This window comes from Sorex araneus, chromosome 3, assembly GCF_027595985.1.
Source record: "Sorex araneus isolate mSorAra2 chromosome 3, mSorAra2.pri, whole genome shotgun sequence".
Lineage (NCBI taxonomy): Eukaryota > Metazoa > Chordata > Mammalia > Eulipotyphla > Soricidae > Sorex > Sorex araneus.
Genome location: NC_073304.1, coordinates 139,265,187 through 139,283,818, shown reverse-complemented (window position 1 = coordinate 139,283,818; position 18,632 = coordinate 139,265,187). Strand labels below are relative to the sequence as shown.

General features: G+C 43.2%; 1 non-coding gene across 1 annotated transcript; it reads left to right on the top strand.

The window, feature by feature from the left end:
* Positions 1-3,138: 3,138 nt before the first annotated feature.
* Positions 3,139-3,273, top strand: LOC129403947 (small nucleolar RNA SNORA70). The gene has a single exon (XR_008629578.1). It is a non-coding gene; the product is annotated as a small nucleolar RNA SNORA70 (small nucleolar RNA).
* Positions 3,274-18,632: the final 15,359 nt, after the last annotated feature.

Sequence of the window (18,632 nt, the reverse complement as noted above, 5' to 3'; positions counted from 1 at the left end):
GAAATATGAAATGTGGGAAAAAAGAGTAATAGTGTGCTCTCCTCGAGTGAACATGAGACTCTATTTGTTTTAAATTTAAAATGGGATCTAAACTGTGAACTTAAGATGTGAACCTAATGGTAAGCTCAAGTCATAGAGAAACTAGAACGAGCAACGGACCCTGACCTCTACATGAAAGGACAACGGCAAAGTATAAGGGCAGAGAGTGAAAGACTAGAGAGACAAAGACAAACTACAGAAACACCCAAATCCATCTAGAAAAATAGCAATATTTCTTTTTGTAGTTGGTTTTGGGGCAGGGGGAACACCTAAATGCTTCTGGGGGCTTGCTTTTAGTTCTGTGGGTGAGGGTTACTGCCAGCAGTGCTCAGGGACCATGCGGTGTTAGGGGTCAAACCTGGGCCTTTCACAAGCAAAGCATTGAGTTTATTTAGCACCTACTTTATTGAGCTACCTCTCCAAAAGCAATGCATTTCTTAATTTCAATAATTTCACTAAATATCAATGACCTGAACTGGCTAATCAAAATGCAAGAGGTAGACATCAGGAAACAAAATGGAGCCTTCTGTTTGTAAGAGACTCACTTGAACTTCAGTGATAAACAGACTCATCATGACAGGTTGGAAAACAATAATATTGGCAAAGGGTAGCAAAAAGGCAAGGATAGTAATATCAGACAAAATTGATTTCAAACTAAAAAAGGTAATAAAAGATAAGAATTAGTATTATATAATGATGAATAGCTAAATAGACCAAGAGGACTTAACACACACGCACCAAATAAAGGGGCAGCATCTCCAGGAGGATAGTATTTCCTGAGTGCAGAAGCAGGAGTCCCCTGAGTGTAAAAAATACAAGTGCATGCTCGGAAGGATGATGTGTGTTTGTGGACTTTCGGGGGTTTCTCTCTCCCTCTCTCTCCTCCTCTCTCTCTCTCTCTCTCTCTCTCTCTCTCTCTCTCTCTCTCTCTCTCTCTCTCTCTCTACCCCCCCCCCCGCTTGCATTCAGTGCTCTCGAGCCACTGTGTATGGACCGGATTGGGATAGCTCCTCCTTTGTGCCGCTGTGCTCTCTTCTGTCTGTCTGTCTGTCTGTCTGTCTGTCTATCTCTGACTCTGTCTGTGTAGTCTCTCCTCTTGTCTCTTCCGATCTCTCTGTCTCTGTTGTCTCTCCTCTGGTCTCTACCGATCTCTCGACCAATCTCTCTTCTGATCTCTCCTGCTTCTCTCTCTGGAGCCCCACTCACTCTCACTTCTGACTCTGACTCTTACTTCTGACTCTGACCCCCTCCGCTCTTACAGTCTTACTTCATGTAGCAATCACATAAGATGGTGATACAAAGGTAGATTGAACATTAACAAATCAACAAAGAGAGGTAAATCTACTCCTCCAGGAGATTAACTCAAGGATAAAACCTCATCTAAAGAGATTACTCCAGATTACTAGGAGATCCGTTTAAGGGCGGATCCAATCCAGGGTGTGTCTCCTTCTTCTTTCCTCAGCTAGTAATACAATTAAATCATCATCATCATCCCATTGATCATCAATTTTCTCGAGCAGTTTCAGTAACGTATCCATTTGTCCTAGCCCTGAGATTTTTAGAAGCCTTTCTTTACTCGTCCTTCCCAACAGTGCCGCATTGGAGGCTCTTTTGGGATCAAGGGAATGAGACCCATCATTGTTATTGGTTTTGGCATATGAATACTCCACGGGGAGCTTGCCAGGCTCTCCCATGCGGGCAGGAAACTCTTGGTAGCTTGCCAGGTTCTCCGAGAGGGAGAACTAGGCTATAAGATGTTGCACTTCCAGGAGCTTGGTTTCCATAGTCTTTGGATGTTGGCCCTTGATGGGATTACACGGTGCCAGGGGCAGTCTCTGGGTGTGACCATCTAGCTGCTAGAAAATGGGGGTCTGGGTGGAAGAGGCCCAGTCCCGATCTAAGCAGGCTTGGAGATCTCAGCCCTGGGTCCCACACACCTGGTTTCCTCTGCCAGTTCCTTCAAGTGTGAGGCTCATCGAACCTTGAGCATGGCTGTGGCTGGGTTCCAGAGGTCTTCGGCTGCAGGGGCGCTTCTCAGGGTGGGAAGGAAAACTCAACCCACCCCCTCTGAGAGGCCCTGGTGAAGACAGCCAGGTGCGAGGGCAAGAGTCTCTTAAATAGTTGTAGTAAATCTACTTCTAATGTTTCTAACAATGTCATTCTGTATGAGCACAGTAAGAGATATATCAAACTTAAAGTTTGGTTCTTCCTGAGTCATTCACTATATATTCCAGACCACAGTCCTCAGGTCAGTTTAGTCTTCCTAACACCAGCAGGGTTCTAGTTTCGTCGTTACTTTTGGATCATGACAGCATTTGTCTATGACCATGGTCTCAACTTATAGTTGAGTATTGTGGCACTTTGGCCTGGCCCATTTCGATGCCAGGGTAGTTCACAGCTTGCCCTGGGTCCATTCAGTCCCTCATCAAGACCCTGCTTTTGTGGTATTATGAACTAAGGGCAACTGAGTCGAGAAAGCAGATGCCCAGGAGTAAATATTATTGGAGTCAATCAACTCCCAAGTTATAATAGCATAATATTAACTGTCTTCCTGTGTCCATACAGAGAGGACTTTGCTTTAAGATAAACTAAGTTCCCTGTGGCAAGGCTGAAAGGAAAAACCCAATGTTATCCTATACCTGAGCATCGCTGGGTGTGACCCAAAAAGCAAAACAAACAAACAAAAACCCTCTACAAAACAAACAAATAAATAAAGGGACATAAAAATTCACAAAAAAGCTACTAATAAGTGTGAAGCAATGCTTCGTGTGACACATGACTAACAAAACAACAATGCTCAGGGACCATATGGATGCAGGACATCGATCCCGGTTGGCCGTGAGCAAGGCAAGCACCCAGCCTGCTGTACCCGTGTTGTAGGGGACTTTAGGACTGACTTAAATGAGTGGATGGACAACCAGACTGAAAATCAACAAGAAGACAACAAATTTAAAGAGGTGTTGGAATAACTGGACTTAATAAATATTTCCAGGGCTCCCCATTTCCGAAAAGCAAAATATGCATTCTTCCAGTAAACAAGAAACATTCCCCTGGGTGGCCCACATGCTGGAACACTAAACGAGTGTCAGTAAAGTGAACATGCAGCCAGTTGAGCCGACCATGCTCACTGCCCTCTGGGACTTGCCAAGCAGTGGTTGCAAACAAGAAGCCTCCTTGCTAGTATCAGCAGCCTGTGGTTTGTGTGGACTGTTCAAACGGACCTTAAAGACAGTCCTTCACTTGTGGACATTCCTATCCATTCTGCTAGGACCCTGATCTCAGTTTCCAAATGGGTTTGTGCTATGGGAGAGCTTTGGAAAGTCCCAAGGCATGATAGCCAAGGTTAACATTTTCCATCATGTCCAACCCAATCAAACTGCAGAGCAAGAAGCATGTGATTGAGACTTTGCACCTGGCCACCTGAAAAGCCACATCTCCATGAATTTACAGAGCTTGAGGCAGATGAGTTTGAAGACGTGGTGGTTGAAAACTGGCTCATCCCAGATGGCGTGAGTTTGAACAAATGGCAGGCACTGAACTCTTAAGAACCTCAGAGTTGCCCCTGGGTCCCTGCTCCTCAGCAACGGAAACCACTAAATAAATCCTGTTTTTTAACATAAAGTCATGAAGATTGAAATCATATAAAATTTTTTCAGCTCACAATGCTATAATGGTATAAATTAATTATAAAAAGACAGCTGGAGACTGGAATGATAGTACAGAATTAAGGTTCTTGCCTTGTATATGGTTGACCTAGGTTTTTTTTTTTGGTGTTTTTTGTTTTTTGGGTTTTTTTTTTGCATTTTGGGGTCACACCCGGCTATGCACAGGGGTTACTCCTGGCTCTGCACTCAGGAATTACCTCTGGCGGTGCTCGGGGACCATATGGGATGCTGGGAATCGAACCCGGTTGGCCGTGTGCAAGGCAAACGCACTACCTGCTGTATTATTGCTCCAGCCCCCAGTTGACCTAGGTTTGACCCCCAGCACCATGTAGGTGCCCTGAGCAACACTAGGCATGATCCTTGAGCACAGAGATAGGAGTAAATCCTGAGCACTGCCAGGTTTATCCCCAAACAATGCCCCCAATAAATGAAGTAAAAAGAAAGCTGAGAAAAACTCAAACATTTGGAGACTTGAATGACTTATATACTTATATATATACTTGAATGACTGTTTAAAAAAATCAAAGAAAAATTAAAAAACCAAGATTAAAAATCTCTTACCTAAATTCACAAAGAAAAAGAGAGAAAACAGAAATGTAAAGGGGAAAATTACAATAGATATCACAGAAATTCAAAGAATCACAGAAAACAAAAACCACCATGAATAATTTTATGCCTCTGAATTGTACAACCTAGAAAAACTGGACACATTTTTTTAAATCACTTTTAAATCAAGATTGAATCAGGAAGAAATAGAAAACCTAAATAAATAAATTAGAAGCAAGGAAACTGAAGAAATAATTAAAAGACTCCAAAATGAAAGTCCAGGTTACATGAGTTTATGAGTGACTTCTACAATCCTTCAAAGAGGACTTATTATCAACACCTGCAGTGACAGTACAGCAGGTAGGATGCTTGCCTTGCATGCAGCTGACCTGGGCTTGATCTCTGGCATCTTATGTGGTTTCCTGAGCCCTGCAAGGAGTCATCCCTAAGCACAGAGTCAGGAGTAATCCCCGAGCACTACTGTGTGTGACCCAAAATACAAAAACAAAAAAATGCCTTATTACCAGGTCAAGGATGTGTCTCAGAGGAAAGCAACTTACATGCATGAAACTTAGATTTAATCCCTAGCACAAACAAACAACAAAAAATAGGAAATCCCACCTAGGACTTACATTTCTCAAACTATTTCCCCCAAATGAAAGAAATGAAAGTCTCTCTTGCCCCATGAATACATTTCCAGAAGGTAAAATTCAGATCTACTCATCAATCTTTTCTGCTGTTCACTACATCATTCTTTCAAGAAACTTTGACTGAAATGACAGGAACAGTAGATTCAAGGTAGTGCCTCCCCATCCCTCAAGAAAGACAGATGGGTTTATCAAACATTCTCACACTCAAGCGAAAACTCATGCACTCGTGTGTGTGTGTGTGTGTGTGTGTGTGTGTGTGTACAGTTAAGTAGTAATTGCTATTGACTGTATGCTTGTGTTCCTTTCCTCCAAAGTCTGTTGAAATCCTAATCTTCAATGAGATAGCATTAGTAGCATTAGGAAGTGATACCTTTGGAAAGTTTTGGGGATTAAATGACATCCTTAGGGCTGGAGAGAAAGCATGGAGATAGGATGCTTGCTTTTCATGTGGCCAACCCCAGTGCAATGCCTGGTACCACATATGGTCCTCTAAGTGTAACCAAGAATAATCCATGATCATGAGCCAGGAGTAGCCGTAAGTACCACTGGGTGTGGTCCCAAACCTAAAAAGTAAAATAGATGAGTGGAGATAGGATTCAATCCTTATAAGAGATGATATTAAGTGTTGTTTCCTCCACTGTAAGAAGATTAGCATCTTCAATCCAGGAAGAGGATTGAAACCTGACCATGCTGGAACCCTGACCTCAGACTCCTCAGCTTTTAGAACTGTGAGAAATACATTTTTCTCTTTAAGTCACTCATTCTATGATATTTTTGTTATAGCAGCAAAAGTAGAGTTAGATAGTAATAAAAGGTGACCCTTAGAGTTTTGGGGGTTGTTTTTGGGAGGGGAGCAAGGGGCGGGGCAGCACATAGTACCCAGGGTTTTCTCCTGGTTCTGCATTCAAGGGTCTCTCCTGGTGGAGCTTAGGGGACCATATGTGTGCCAAGGATGAAACCAGGGTCAACTGCTTGCAAGACAAGCATTCCATCTGTTGTACTATTGCTTCAGTCCCAGTCCCTAAAGTTTAATGTAGGATGGATCTACCACTCCAGGGCCAGTCTACTTCACATCACAGAAGATTCAAGACCCAAATCTCTCCTCCAGGAACTAGGGAATAACTGGTGTTGAATTCTTTACTAGTTTCCTCTCTTCATCACTAACCACAGCAAGAGGAGAAATTTTCTAGGTAAGTGCTTTGAAACTAATTACTTGGGTGGGAGAGATAGTAGAGTAAGTAGAACACTTACCTTGCATGCAGTCAAACCAGGTTTAACCCAACCATCCCATAGGGTCCCCCAAGCCCACTGGGAGTGATTCCTGTGTGCAGAGCCAGGAGTACCCCCTGAACACTGTGAGTGTGGCCCTAAAACTAACAAACCAAAAGAGAAAAGGAAGGAAGGAAAGAAGGAAGGAAGGAAGGAAGGAAGGAAGGAAGGAAGGAAGGAAGGAAGGAAGGAAGGAAGGAAGGAAGGGAGGGAGAGAGGGAAGGAGAGAGGGAAGGAGGGAAGGAGGGAGGGAGGGAGGAAGGAAGGAAGGGAAGGGGAAAAAACCACAGACAGGGGCTGGAGCAATAGCACAATGGGTAGGGCAGTTGCCTTGCATGCGGCCGACTTGGGTTCGATTCCCAGCATCCCATATGGTCCCCTGAGCACTGACAGGAGTAATTCCCGAGTGCAGAGCCAGGAGTAACTCCTGTGCATTGCCAGGTGTGACCCAAAAAAAAAAAAAAGAACACAGACATACACTCACGCAGAGCTTTTACACTAAGGTGGAAACACTTAAAACTGAGGCCAGCTCATCTATAGGGAGAGTTTCAAAAATCACTTTATTGGCTGAGAGTATAGAGGTTAAGGTGCTTGCCTTGTATGTGGCTGACCCCAGTTCTATTTCTGGCACTGCACATTATCCCTCAAGCACTGCTGGGAGTGATTCCCTGAGCACAGAGTGAGAATATAAGCCCTGAGCATCTCTAGGTGCTGACCCAAAACCAAAGAATGAAGCAAAGCAAGACAAAGTCAAATGATAAATTAGTAAACACTTAGCAAATTCAGACACCAAGTACATTTTATCAATTTAGTTTTGTTTCATTTTTGTTGGTTCTTTTTCTTTTTTCTTTTTTTTTTTTTGTTGGTTATTTTTGCTTTTTGGGTCACACCCATCGATGCATAAAGGTCACTCCTGTCTCTGCACTCAGGAATTACCCCTGGGAGTTCTCAGGGGACCATATGGGATGCTGGGAATCAAACCTGGGTCAGCTGTGTGCAAGGCAAACACCCTACCCACTATGCTATCACTCTAGCCTCTCATTTTTGCTTTGCTTTGTATTTTATTTGGGGAAGGGTTTGTGCCATACCTGGAAGTGTTCAGATCTTACTCCTGGCTCTGTGCTCAGGTATAACTCTGATGGTGTTCAGGAGACCATATGCAGAGCATATATATTATATATAAAGAATATATTATTATATTACAAATGATAGATATTATATATTACACAGTAAAATTATTGCTGCTGTGAATTAAATTTAAAGTTTACCAAAAGAGTAATATGTGGACCAGACTGATAGTACAGCAAGAGGCCATTTGCCTTGCATGGGGCTGACCTGGCTTTGATCCCTGGCATCCCATATGGTCTCTCAACATTGCTAGGAGTAATTCCTGAGTGCAGAGCCAGGAGAAAACCCTGAACATAGCTAGGTGTGACAAAAAGTCAAATAAATAAATAGAATGAAAGAGTAATTTGTTAAAGAGGTTGGGCTGGAGTGATAGCACAGCGGGTAGGGCGTTTGCCTTGCACGCGGCCAACCCGGGTTCGAATCCCAGCATCCCATATGGTCCCCTGAGCACCGCCAGGGGTGATTCCTGAGTGCATGAGCCAGGAGTGACTCCTGTGCATCACCGGGTGTGACCCAAAAAGCAAAAAAAAAGAGTAATTTGTTAGAGAGGTATGGAGAACAAGCTAACATACATAGGCTCAAGGAGCAATAAACAGATTTCTGAGTGACTGACCCACTTTCAAAGGTCCTGTTCCACTTTATGTAGTTATTGTAAGTTACATGCACAAAAAGACAGGGGTAATTATAGTGTGGAAGGGCCAGAGAAATAGTACAGAAATTAAGGTCCTTGCTTTCTATGCTGCGTACCCAGCACTTCATACAACCCACTAGGAGTTATCCTTGATGACAGAGCCAGGAGTAAGTCCTGAGCAAAGCCAGCTGTAACACAAAAGTCCTTAAAAAATAAGTCACTCGGGCTGGAGAGATAGCACAGCGGGTAGGGCGTTTGCCTTGCACGCAGCCGACCCGGGTTCAAATCCCAGCATCCCATATGGTCCCCTGAGCACGGCCAGGGGTAATTCCTGAGTGCAGAGCCAGGAGTAACCCCTGTGCATCGCCAGGTGTGACCCAAAAAGAAAAAAAAAAGTCACTGTCATCCCGTTGCTCATCGATTTGTTCGAGCGGGCACCAGTAACATCTCTCATTGTGAGACTTATTGTTACTGTTTCTGGCATATCCAATACGCATGGGTAGCTTGCCAGGCTCTGCCATGCGGGCTCCATACTCTCGGTAGCTTGCCGGGCTCTCCGAGAGGGGCGGAGGAATCAAACTCAGGTCAGCCGCGTGAAAGGCGAACGCCCAACCGCTGTGCTATCGCTCCAGCCCTAAAAGATAAGTAAAATAAATAAATAAAAGACAGTTGATTTCTAACAGTTACAGTTAAACAGTTAAGTGCAATAACAGACTTTATTAACTTTAAAGCAATCCCTGAATCTATTAATCAGAGCTATTTGTGTTTAGGAAGATGCAAGGATCAGTGGTTAGTTGATGTTGTTTTGTTTTTGACTTTTGGGGCCATATCCACAGTGCTCAGGGCTTACTACTGACTCTGTGCTCAGAGAACATTTGTGGTCAGGTTCTGGGGGAACACGGGATGCCAGGGATCAAAGCTGGACCCACTGCATGGAAGGCAAGCACCTCTACCTGATGTCCTCTCACTCCAGCTGTGGCTATTTGAAGCTCTTACTTTAAAATTCTGTTTACAGAAATGAGGGTGCAGTGAACCCTTATTTCATGCTCCCTTACTGATGTCTTGCAAACAAGATAAGAGTGCTCTGACTGTGGACTTTGGATATTTCCTTTGCTTTTCTCCTCAGGGTATTTCACAAGACAAAAGCCAGTATCTCATTGACATATGCAGCCTCTAGGAAACCTTGGAGGGCAGAGATCTAGAAATTCCACACTTCCAAGAGAACAAATGTCTATCTCTATCTATCTATCTATCTATCTATCTATCTATCTATCTATCTATCTATCTATCTATATCTTCTTATCTATCTCACATTTTGTTTATCCATATGTGATATAGTTGCGTATAAGCAGAATGAGATAGAGCCCACATGTTGATGGGCTCATAGGCTGCCTCCCATATCTTTCCAAACTCTCCCACCATTTCTATTCAATATAGTACTGGAAGTACTTGCAGTAGTAGTTAGACAAGAAAAAGATATCAAGGGCATCCAGGTAAAAAAGGAGGAAGTCAGCTCTCACTGTTTGTGGATGACACTATATTTAGAAAACCCTAAAGACTCTACTTAAAAGCTCATAGAAACAATAGCTTTGTTTGGTAAAGTGTCAGGGTACAAAATTAATACATCAAAGTTCATGGCCTTCTTATATACAAACAATGAAAGGGAATATATATATATATATATTTTAAAAGATTTTAAAAGTTCACCACTGTGCCTTGTAAAATCAAGTACATAGGAATCAGCTTAACTAAAGAGGTGAAAGACCTATACAAAGAAAACTGCAAAACACAACAAGAAAGAAAAGAGAACATGAATAAATGGAAACATATCCCCTGCTCATGAACTGGGAGGATTCATAGCATTAAAATTACAGCACTCCCAAAGTATTGTATAGATTCAGTGCTCTCTCTATAAGGATGCCCATGTTATTTTTCAAAGAAATAAATCACTCTTGAAATTCATTTGAAACAATAAACCACCCCAAAGAGCTAAGGCAATCATTGGGAAAAAGAAGATAGGGGTCATCACTTTCCCCAACTTCAAGCTATATTACAAAGCAGCAGTAATTAAAACAGCATGGTATTAGACTAGAAACAGACCTTTAGGTCAATTAAATAGAATGGAATATCCTGAGATAGACCATGAGGTATATGATCTGTTAATCTTTGATAAAGGAGAAAAAAATATGACATGAGCAAGGAAACCCTCTTCAACAAGTGGTGTTGGAAAAATTGGTCAGCTACATGTGAAAATATAAACTCATACCTCTTTTTAATGATATGTATAAATGTCAAATCAAAATAGATTAAAAACCTCAGTATTAAGGTACATAGAGGAAAATATAGGCAGAACTCTCCGTAACACTGAAGCTAAAGACATCTTTAAGGGTGAAACACCACTGACCAAGCAAGTGGAAACAAACATAAACAAATGGGGCTACAGTAAAGAAGCTTCTGTAGCTCAAAGGAAATGATGATCAGGATACAAACATAGACCACAGAATGGGAAAAATTATTTACCCAGCACTCATCTGATAAGGGGTTAATATCCATAAGGCAATAGAACAAATTTAAAAGAAAAAATATCCAACCCCATCAAAAAGTGGGGAGAAGAGATGAACAGAAACTTCCTCAAAAAAGAAATACAAGGGGCTGGAGCAATAGCACAGCGGGTAGGGCGTTTGCCTTGCATGTGGCCAACCCGGATTCGATTCCCAGCATCCCATATGGTCCCCTGAGCACTGCCAGGAGTAATTCTGAGTGTACAGCGAGGAGTAACCCCTGTGCATTGCCGGGTGTGACCTGAAAAGCAAAATAAATAAATAAATACAAATGGCCAAAAGGAATATAAAAAATGCTCTATGTCACTAATCATCAGGAAGATGCAAATCAAAACAACAGTGAGATATCATCTCACGCCACAGAGACTGGCACACATCCAAAAGAACAAGAACAACCAGAGCTAGTGAAGATGTGGGGGGGAAGGGACCATAATTAACTGCTTCTGGGAGTCATAACTGGTCCAGCTTTTTTGGAAAATATGGACATTCTTCAAAAACTAGAAATTGAGCTTTCATATAACACAGTAGTACCTAGCCAGAGAATATACCCTAGGCCCTAAAAACACAATGCAGAAATATCATCTGGATTCCTGTGTTCATTGCAGCACTATTCACAATAGCCCAAATCTTAAAACAACCCAAGTGCCCAAGAACAGATGAGTGACTAAAGAAACTATGGTATAGCAAAAAAAAAAAAGAAAGAAAGAAACTATGGTATAGCGACACAATGGAATATTACACAACTGCCAGATAAAATGAAGCCACTTATACATGGATAGACATGGACAACATCATGTTGAGTGAAATAAATCCGAGGGAGAGGTGCAGACACGAATGATCACATCCATTTCACTTGAGGGATATAAAAAACCATAGTATGTGAATATCCAAAGACAAAAGAAACAAGGTCCAGGGAGATTGGTCCATGGTTGGAAGCTTTCCACAAGGAGGAGGGGAGAATGTAGTTCGGAAAGAGAAAGGACCTTGACAATGATGGTTGGAACTGGAACTGATCCTCTGGGCGAGAACTGAGTGCTGAGATATAACAGTACTGCAACCCGCAACGCCTAAAAGCGGAGAGGAGAGAGAGAGAGAGAGAGAGAGAGAGAGAGAGAGAGAGAGAGAGAGGAGAGAGAGAGGAGAGAGAGGAGAGAGAGAGGGAGGAGAGAGGTGAGAGAGAGAGGAGGAGGAGGAGAAAAGTGTTTTCCTTAGATGCAGGCTGGGGGTGGAGGGAAACTGGGGACATTGATGATGGGAAATGTGCAGTGGTGAAGGGATGGGTGTTGGAACCTTGTATGATTGAAACTCAGTCATGAACAACTTTGTAATTTTGTAATCATGGTGATTCAGTTAAAAAATAATTTTTAGCTTGATAAGAACCAGACTGCTGAGAAGGAAGAATTCAAACATCTGCAGAAAGAGCTGGAGAAAGTCTGCAACCCCATCATCAAGCTGTACCAGAGTGCAGGTGGCATGCCAGGAGGAATGCCCGGTGGCTTCCCTGGTGGTGGTGCTCCTCCCTCTGGTGGTGCCTCCTCTGGCCCAACCATTAAAGAGGTTGATTAATCCAGCTGAGCATATATACATATATATAGCATTGTTACACACAAAACATTGAAGGACCCAAATTTGTAGCAAATTCCACAGCAATTAAGTTGTTATAGTAATAAGTAACCGGGCATTCTTAATACTTGAATAGGGAACATGTGCACAGGGAAAACAAACATTGCACTTTATAAGCATTGTATCATGAGTGGAAAACGCAATGTCTTAAATAAAACTATTTAAAATTGGCAAAAAAAATAATTAAAAAAAAAGAAAGGTTCAGGGGCTGGAGCGATAGTACAGCGGGTTAGGGTGCTTGCCTTGCACGTGACCAAACTGGGTTCGATTCCCTGCATCCCATATGGTCCCCTGAGCATCTCCAGGAGTGATTCCTGAATGCATGAGCCAGGAGTAACCCCTGAGCGTCACCGGGTGTGACCCAAAAAGAAAAAAAAAAAAGAAGAAGAAAGTTCATCCAAGTTGTACAATGCACATACCATTTCTTCATCTCTGTGTATTTAATTATTTTTTTCTCAGTGCTTAATATTTTCTGCCCAAATTGATTTTTTTCTGCCAGGAGAGATAGTACAGTGGGCAAAGCACTTGTCTTAAATGTGGCTGACAGATTAGATCCCTGGCAGTGCTTATCATCCCCTGAGCCTTTCAGGAGTGAGCCCTGATTACAGCTAGGTGTGTCCCCCCCACCTCTGAACAAAAAAGAGAAAGAAAAACATCTTCCTTCCAGGTATATAGAGGTATAAATTATCAGTAAAAGTTGTGCATCTTTAAGGTATATAATGTGATAATTTGATATGCCTATGCAGTGCAAAATAATTACTGAAATGAAAAATAACTCAATCATTACCTCACAATCAAGTGTGTGTGTGTGTGTGTGTGTGAGTGTGTGTGTATGGTCACAGGTAAAAAGGGAGGTATGAAAACACTTTTTTTAAATTTTACTTAAACACTGATTTACAAAGCTGTTCTCAGTGCAGTTGTTCCTGGTATTCAGTGTTCCAATACCAGTCCCACCACGAATGTGTCCTTAACTCCACCAGTGCCCCTAGTTTCCCACCCACCCTCCAAGCCTACTCTTTTAGCATGCACAAAATAATGCATTTTATATTGCTTGTTACAACAAAATGCCAAATGAAATTATTAAAATATCATTCAGTAAAACACCACTGGATGATACACTGTGACAGGGTTGCTTTTACCCTTTGATGGGTTTGATGGGTTTGATGGTCAGCACCTACATGGTCCCCTGAGCTCTGCCAGGAATAATCCTCGAGCAGAGAGTCTGGGGTAAACCCTGACGACCACTGAGGGTGGCCTGAAGACCAAAACTAACAACCAACAAGGCAAAAAAGAATGAAACAAAATAAGGGAAAATTATTAGGGACTGGAGAGAAAGTACAGAGGTCTAGGCATTTGCCTTATGTGCGGCCAACTCTGATCCTTGGTGCCACATATTGGTCCCCAGAGTGCCACCAGGAGTGATCTCTGAGCACAGAGTGAGGACTAAGTATTGAGGACTGAATATTTTTTTAAAGGGGGGGCACTAATTTAATGTGTATACATTATTATCTCAATAAAGCTGTTTTTGGTTGTTTGGGGGGAGTGAGGGGTGGCGGAAAAGGAGGCACACTGACTGCATCAGGGCTTTCTCCTTGCTTTCAACTCAGGGATTGGTGGTACTTGGGGACCACATGTGGTACAGTGCCAGAATCAAACCCAGCTCACCAGGACGAAAGGTAAGCACCCCACCTGCTGTATTGCCTCTCCAACCCTTCAATAAAGCTGTTTTTTAAATGTTAAATGAAGGGCTATTTATATGAATATGTATTGAGTCATCTTCACAATGACTCTATGAAATAAATGCTATTTTTCCCATTTTACAGATGAGGAAACTGAGGCACAAAAAGACTAATTTTTCTGGAGCCCATAACCAGACACTAGAGTTACCAGTGGATTTTGAACTTGCTTTCAAAAATAGACTTACTTGCGGGGCTGGAGCGATAGCACAGCAGGTAGGGAGTTTGCCTTGCACGCGGCCGACCCGGGTTCCATTCCCAGCATCCTATATGGTCCCCTGAGCACCGCCAGGGATAATTCCTGAGTGCAGAGCCAGGAGTAACCCCTGTGCAGAGCCAGGTGTGACCCAAAAAGCAAAAAAAAAAAAAGACTTACTTGCTTTAAAAGTTCAAAGCAAGGGCCAGAGAAATAGTGCCTTACAAAAGGCCAAGCAGGTTTGCTCCCTGACACCACACATAGTCCCCTGATCCCCGGGAGGAGTAATCAGTGAGCACAGAGCCAGGAGTAAGCCCTGAGGACCACAGGTTGTGCTCCAGCCAAAAACCAAATTTTTTTTTCTTTAAAAGCAGAGAATATGTATCTTCCTTCAGTCAATGGACACAGAAACAATGAATATCTAGAATATTCCCATTCCTTTTACTTAAAAAAAAAAAAAAGGGAAGCCGAGAGACCAAAGAACAAGGGGGAAGAGAGAAAGACTTAAACTACAGACAGACAGACAGGGACAGAGACACAGAGACAGAGAGAGGCAGAGAGAGACATAGACAGAGAGACAGAAACAGGGACAGACAGAGACAGAGACAGAGAGAAATAGAGACAGAGAGATAGAGACTGAGAGAGAGTGAGAGAGACAGAGAGACAAAGAGAAACAGAGCAGAGAGAGGAGAGAGAGAGAGAGAGAGAGAAGGAGAGGGAGGGAGAGGGGGGTCTAGTCTCATACCGCTTTGGCTTTTCATTTTGAGGTCTTCCATTCCTCTGCTTTTCAGTGATGGAGCCCAGCCATTCTCCTGCTGAGGTTCTCAGAACTCAGGCGTCTGTAAGCCAGGTTCTCAGTAGAGCTGGGAAGTAGGGCTACTGAGCTGACTCAGCTCTCAGCATCCTTGCTGTCTAGATTGGGAACAACCCCTTGTCTTTGGGCCTCGGTTTCCTCCTCTGCACTTTGGGGACAGTGATGCATCTGTTATCTCCTTGACCAGCTAATTGATATGCCTTGTTAATTAACATGATTGCACCAAAGCCTGGTGTGATATGATACATGGACACACCATTGGGCAGAAGAGAGGACCCCATTTCTGTTGATGGAGTAGAGGGAATATTCCTGTGTATGCTGCCACTGTCTGCAGCGGCTCTGAATTCTTTTTTCGTGCATTTAGGCAAGATCTGTTTGTTTGCAGCTGAGTGGGTCTTTCTGCAACATACTGGTTGGTACTTGTCCAAACTCTGGACACAGTTTTTCTCTTTCAGAATAATTGGTGTTAATGCCAGAGAGACAGCATAGCTGGTAGGCACTTGCCTTGAATGTAGCCAATCTGAGTTCGATTCCTGGCATCCTGTATTGTCCCCTGAAGACATCCACAAGTAATCCCTGAACACCTCTGGGTGTGACCCCCAAAACAAAAACAAACAAAAACATAACAAAACAAACCAACCTCGGTAATGACTAAGTTCTTTTGTATTTAAAATTTAATGACATGATCAGAAAACAAATGTTAACATTACTCCTGTGAGTTGAATATAAGAGCTATTAAATTCTTTCATGTAATTCCAGCTGTTGTAAATTTATGGATCATTGGTAAACAATAATGGCTTTAAGCATGTAACCACATGTTGACAAAGGCACGAAACAGCTGGAACAGGCTGTGCTCTCGGTAGGAACTGGACCAGTTCAGCTCTATCTGCCACAGCTGAGTGGAGGTGACTCAGCAGCTTCACCCGAGACCCTGGGTCCGCAGAAGGACCTGGTGTGTGCACAGAAAGGCAGGTGCCTCTGAGTTAACTCTACCCAGTACAGAAGGCAGGAAGGTGGAGAGGCCATTTGTTGGGAGAAGGCAGGAATAGGTGCGGGTGTTTGTGAGGATAAATAGGTGGTCCTTAGGTACTGTACTCATTTATGTATCACTAACATTCTATCCAAAATCTTATGTAAAATTAATAAACAAAATAAGACTGTTTTAGCCTTGCTTCAAATACTGAGACATTTCTTCCTTCAGGGTGGCTATCAATAATCAATATATTACCATTTAAAATATTATTTTTGTGGGGGCCAGGGGGTTGAAGCCACATCTTGCAATGCTCAGGGACTATTTCTGGTTCTGGAAGTGACCCCTGGTGGTGCTCAGGGGACTAAAAGTGGTGGTAAGGATCAGCCACATGCAAGGCAAGACCTTACCTTCTGTACTATCTCTCTGCCACCCTCCCATTTGAGAGTGGGGGGAGGGTACTAAGGTTGGGGGCCACACCTAACAGTGCTCAGGGGTTACTGCTGACTCTGTGTTCAGGGATCATTCCTGGAGGTGGTTGGTGGTACAGAAATTTACAAGGCAAGCTTACCACCTGTACACTCTTTTCTTCTCCTTTCCTCTCCTCTCCTCTCCTTTCTCTCCCTCTCTCCCTCTCTCTCTCTCTCTCTGTTATCTCCTTGACCAGCTTCTCTGTCTCTCTCTCCCCCCTCCCTCCCCCCCACCTTATATTGGTAAACATCTTATTTTTTGCTTTGTTTTTGCTTTTTCCCCCTTTTAAAATATTTTTAATTGAATCACTATGAGATAGATCCTTACAAAGCTGTTTATGATTGATTAAGTTTCAGTCATCCAGTACTCCAACACCCTTTCACCCACCAGTGCACATCTCCTAGCACCAGTGTCCCCAGTTTCCCTCCTAACACCTTTCCCCAGCCTATCTCCAGAAGAAGATGGGGGAATACACTCTTTCTGAGCATACAGTGGTTCTGGGTTTTGAGGCACTAGAAGCGCAGGACTAAACATAGATGACCCTTTCCTTGCTGGAGAACCTACTTACTTACTCCCATGAAACAGAGGTTTTGTCCTATTGCATTTGGCCCAAGGAAATTTGGTTGAATGAATATCAACATGACTGATGACCCTTGTTTGCATTATTTTTTTTTAAATTTTTTTAATTCTTAATTAGTGAGTCACCATGAGGGTACAGATACAGATTTACACATTTTTGAGCTTGTTTTTCCCTCATACAATGTTCGCAAACACATCCCTCCACCAGTGCTCATTCTCCACCACCAATAAACCCAGTATCCCTCCCACACCCCAATCCCATCTCCCCCCACCCCACCCTGCCTCTGTGGCAGGGTATTCCCTTTTGATCTCTCTCTCTCTCGAATTGGGTGTTGTGGTTTGCAATAGAGGTATTGAGTGGTCATTGTGTTCAGTCTCTAGTCTACTTTCAGCACGCATCTCCCTTCCCACACGGGATCTCCAACCACATTTTACTTGGTGTTCCTTGCTTTGAGGCCGTAGCCTGCAGTGTTTAGGAGCTGTTTCTGCCAGTACTCAGGAGTGCCCCTGATGGTGGTCAGAGGACCACAATTAGTTCCATAATTAATGGTAGGACTCAAACCAGGGTTGACAGCAGGCAAGGCAAACACATTATATCCTATACTACATCTCTAGACCCTCAAAGTTTTTCATTTTTTGTTTTTCATCATTTATTTTGTTTATTCACATATTGCACTGTTCAGAGGCAATGCCTGGTTCTGAGCTCAGTAGTGTCCTTGACGGTACTCACGGGACCATATTCCCAGACACAAGCAACCAAACCATGAAAGCATGCACATAGCCTATTCTATATTTTCATCCCTTGAAATGTCTTTATTAATAATTATGTACATACACTTTTTATTGGATTTTTAAATAAGGCCAGGGACACTCATGGTGATGCTTGGAGCACCAGGGCTACATATATGTTTATTGGGATGGGACAAAGGTTTGGAAGGATGCTCATTTAACACAATTAGCTTTTGTAGATTAGAACTTCCAAACCTTATGTAGCTTCCTTTATTCAAGGGTTTTAATCTTCTGTGGTCACATTCATTCCCACTGATCTCAGCTTTGGCTTCCTGTTCTCCACAGGGTGCCCACGACTACCCTGAGGGAGACATGGTGGCTTGGACTCAGCCCTTTTTTTTTTTCTTTTTTAGGTCACACCCGGCGATACACAGGGGTCACTTCTGGCTCTGCACTCAGGAATTACCCCTGGCGGTGCTTGGGGGACCGTATGAGATGCTGGGATCAAACCCAGGTGGGCCATGTGCAAGGCAAACGCACTACCCGCTGTGCTATTGCTCCAGCCCCATCGCCCCATTCTTGAATGACATTCAAGAGGGCTGCTGGAGTAGGGCTTGGTGGTAGCAGTCAAATAGGAAACCTGAGCCAGAGAGATAACACAGAGTTTAAGGTGCTTGCCTTGCACACTGTCACCCCAATTACTTCACATGGTTGCCTGAGCACTGCCAGGAGTGACTCCTACTACAAAGCAGGAGTAGGCCCTGAGGACTATGGGGTGTGACCCAAGCCCCCCCAAACAAACAAACAAACAAACAAACAAACAAACAAATCAAGAAGACTGGGCCAAGAAAGAGAACTCAATGCAATGAGCATGTGTTTTGCCTGCAGGGGGACTATGTTAGACCATTACCCCAGTCCACCACCAGGAGTCAGCTGAGTATAATGCCAGTAGCACTACTCCAGTGGGTGTGGTCCAAAAGCCAGTAAAAATAAAATGAAACAATACTGGGCTAGAGCAATAGTAC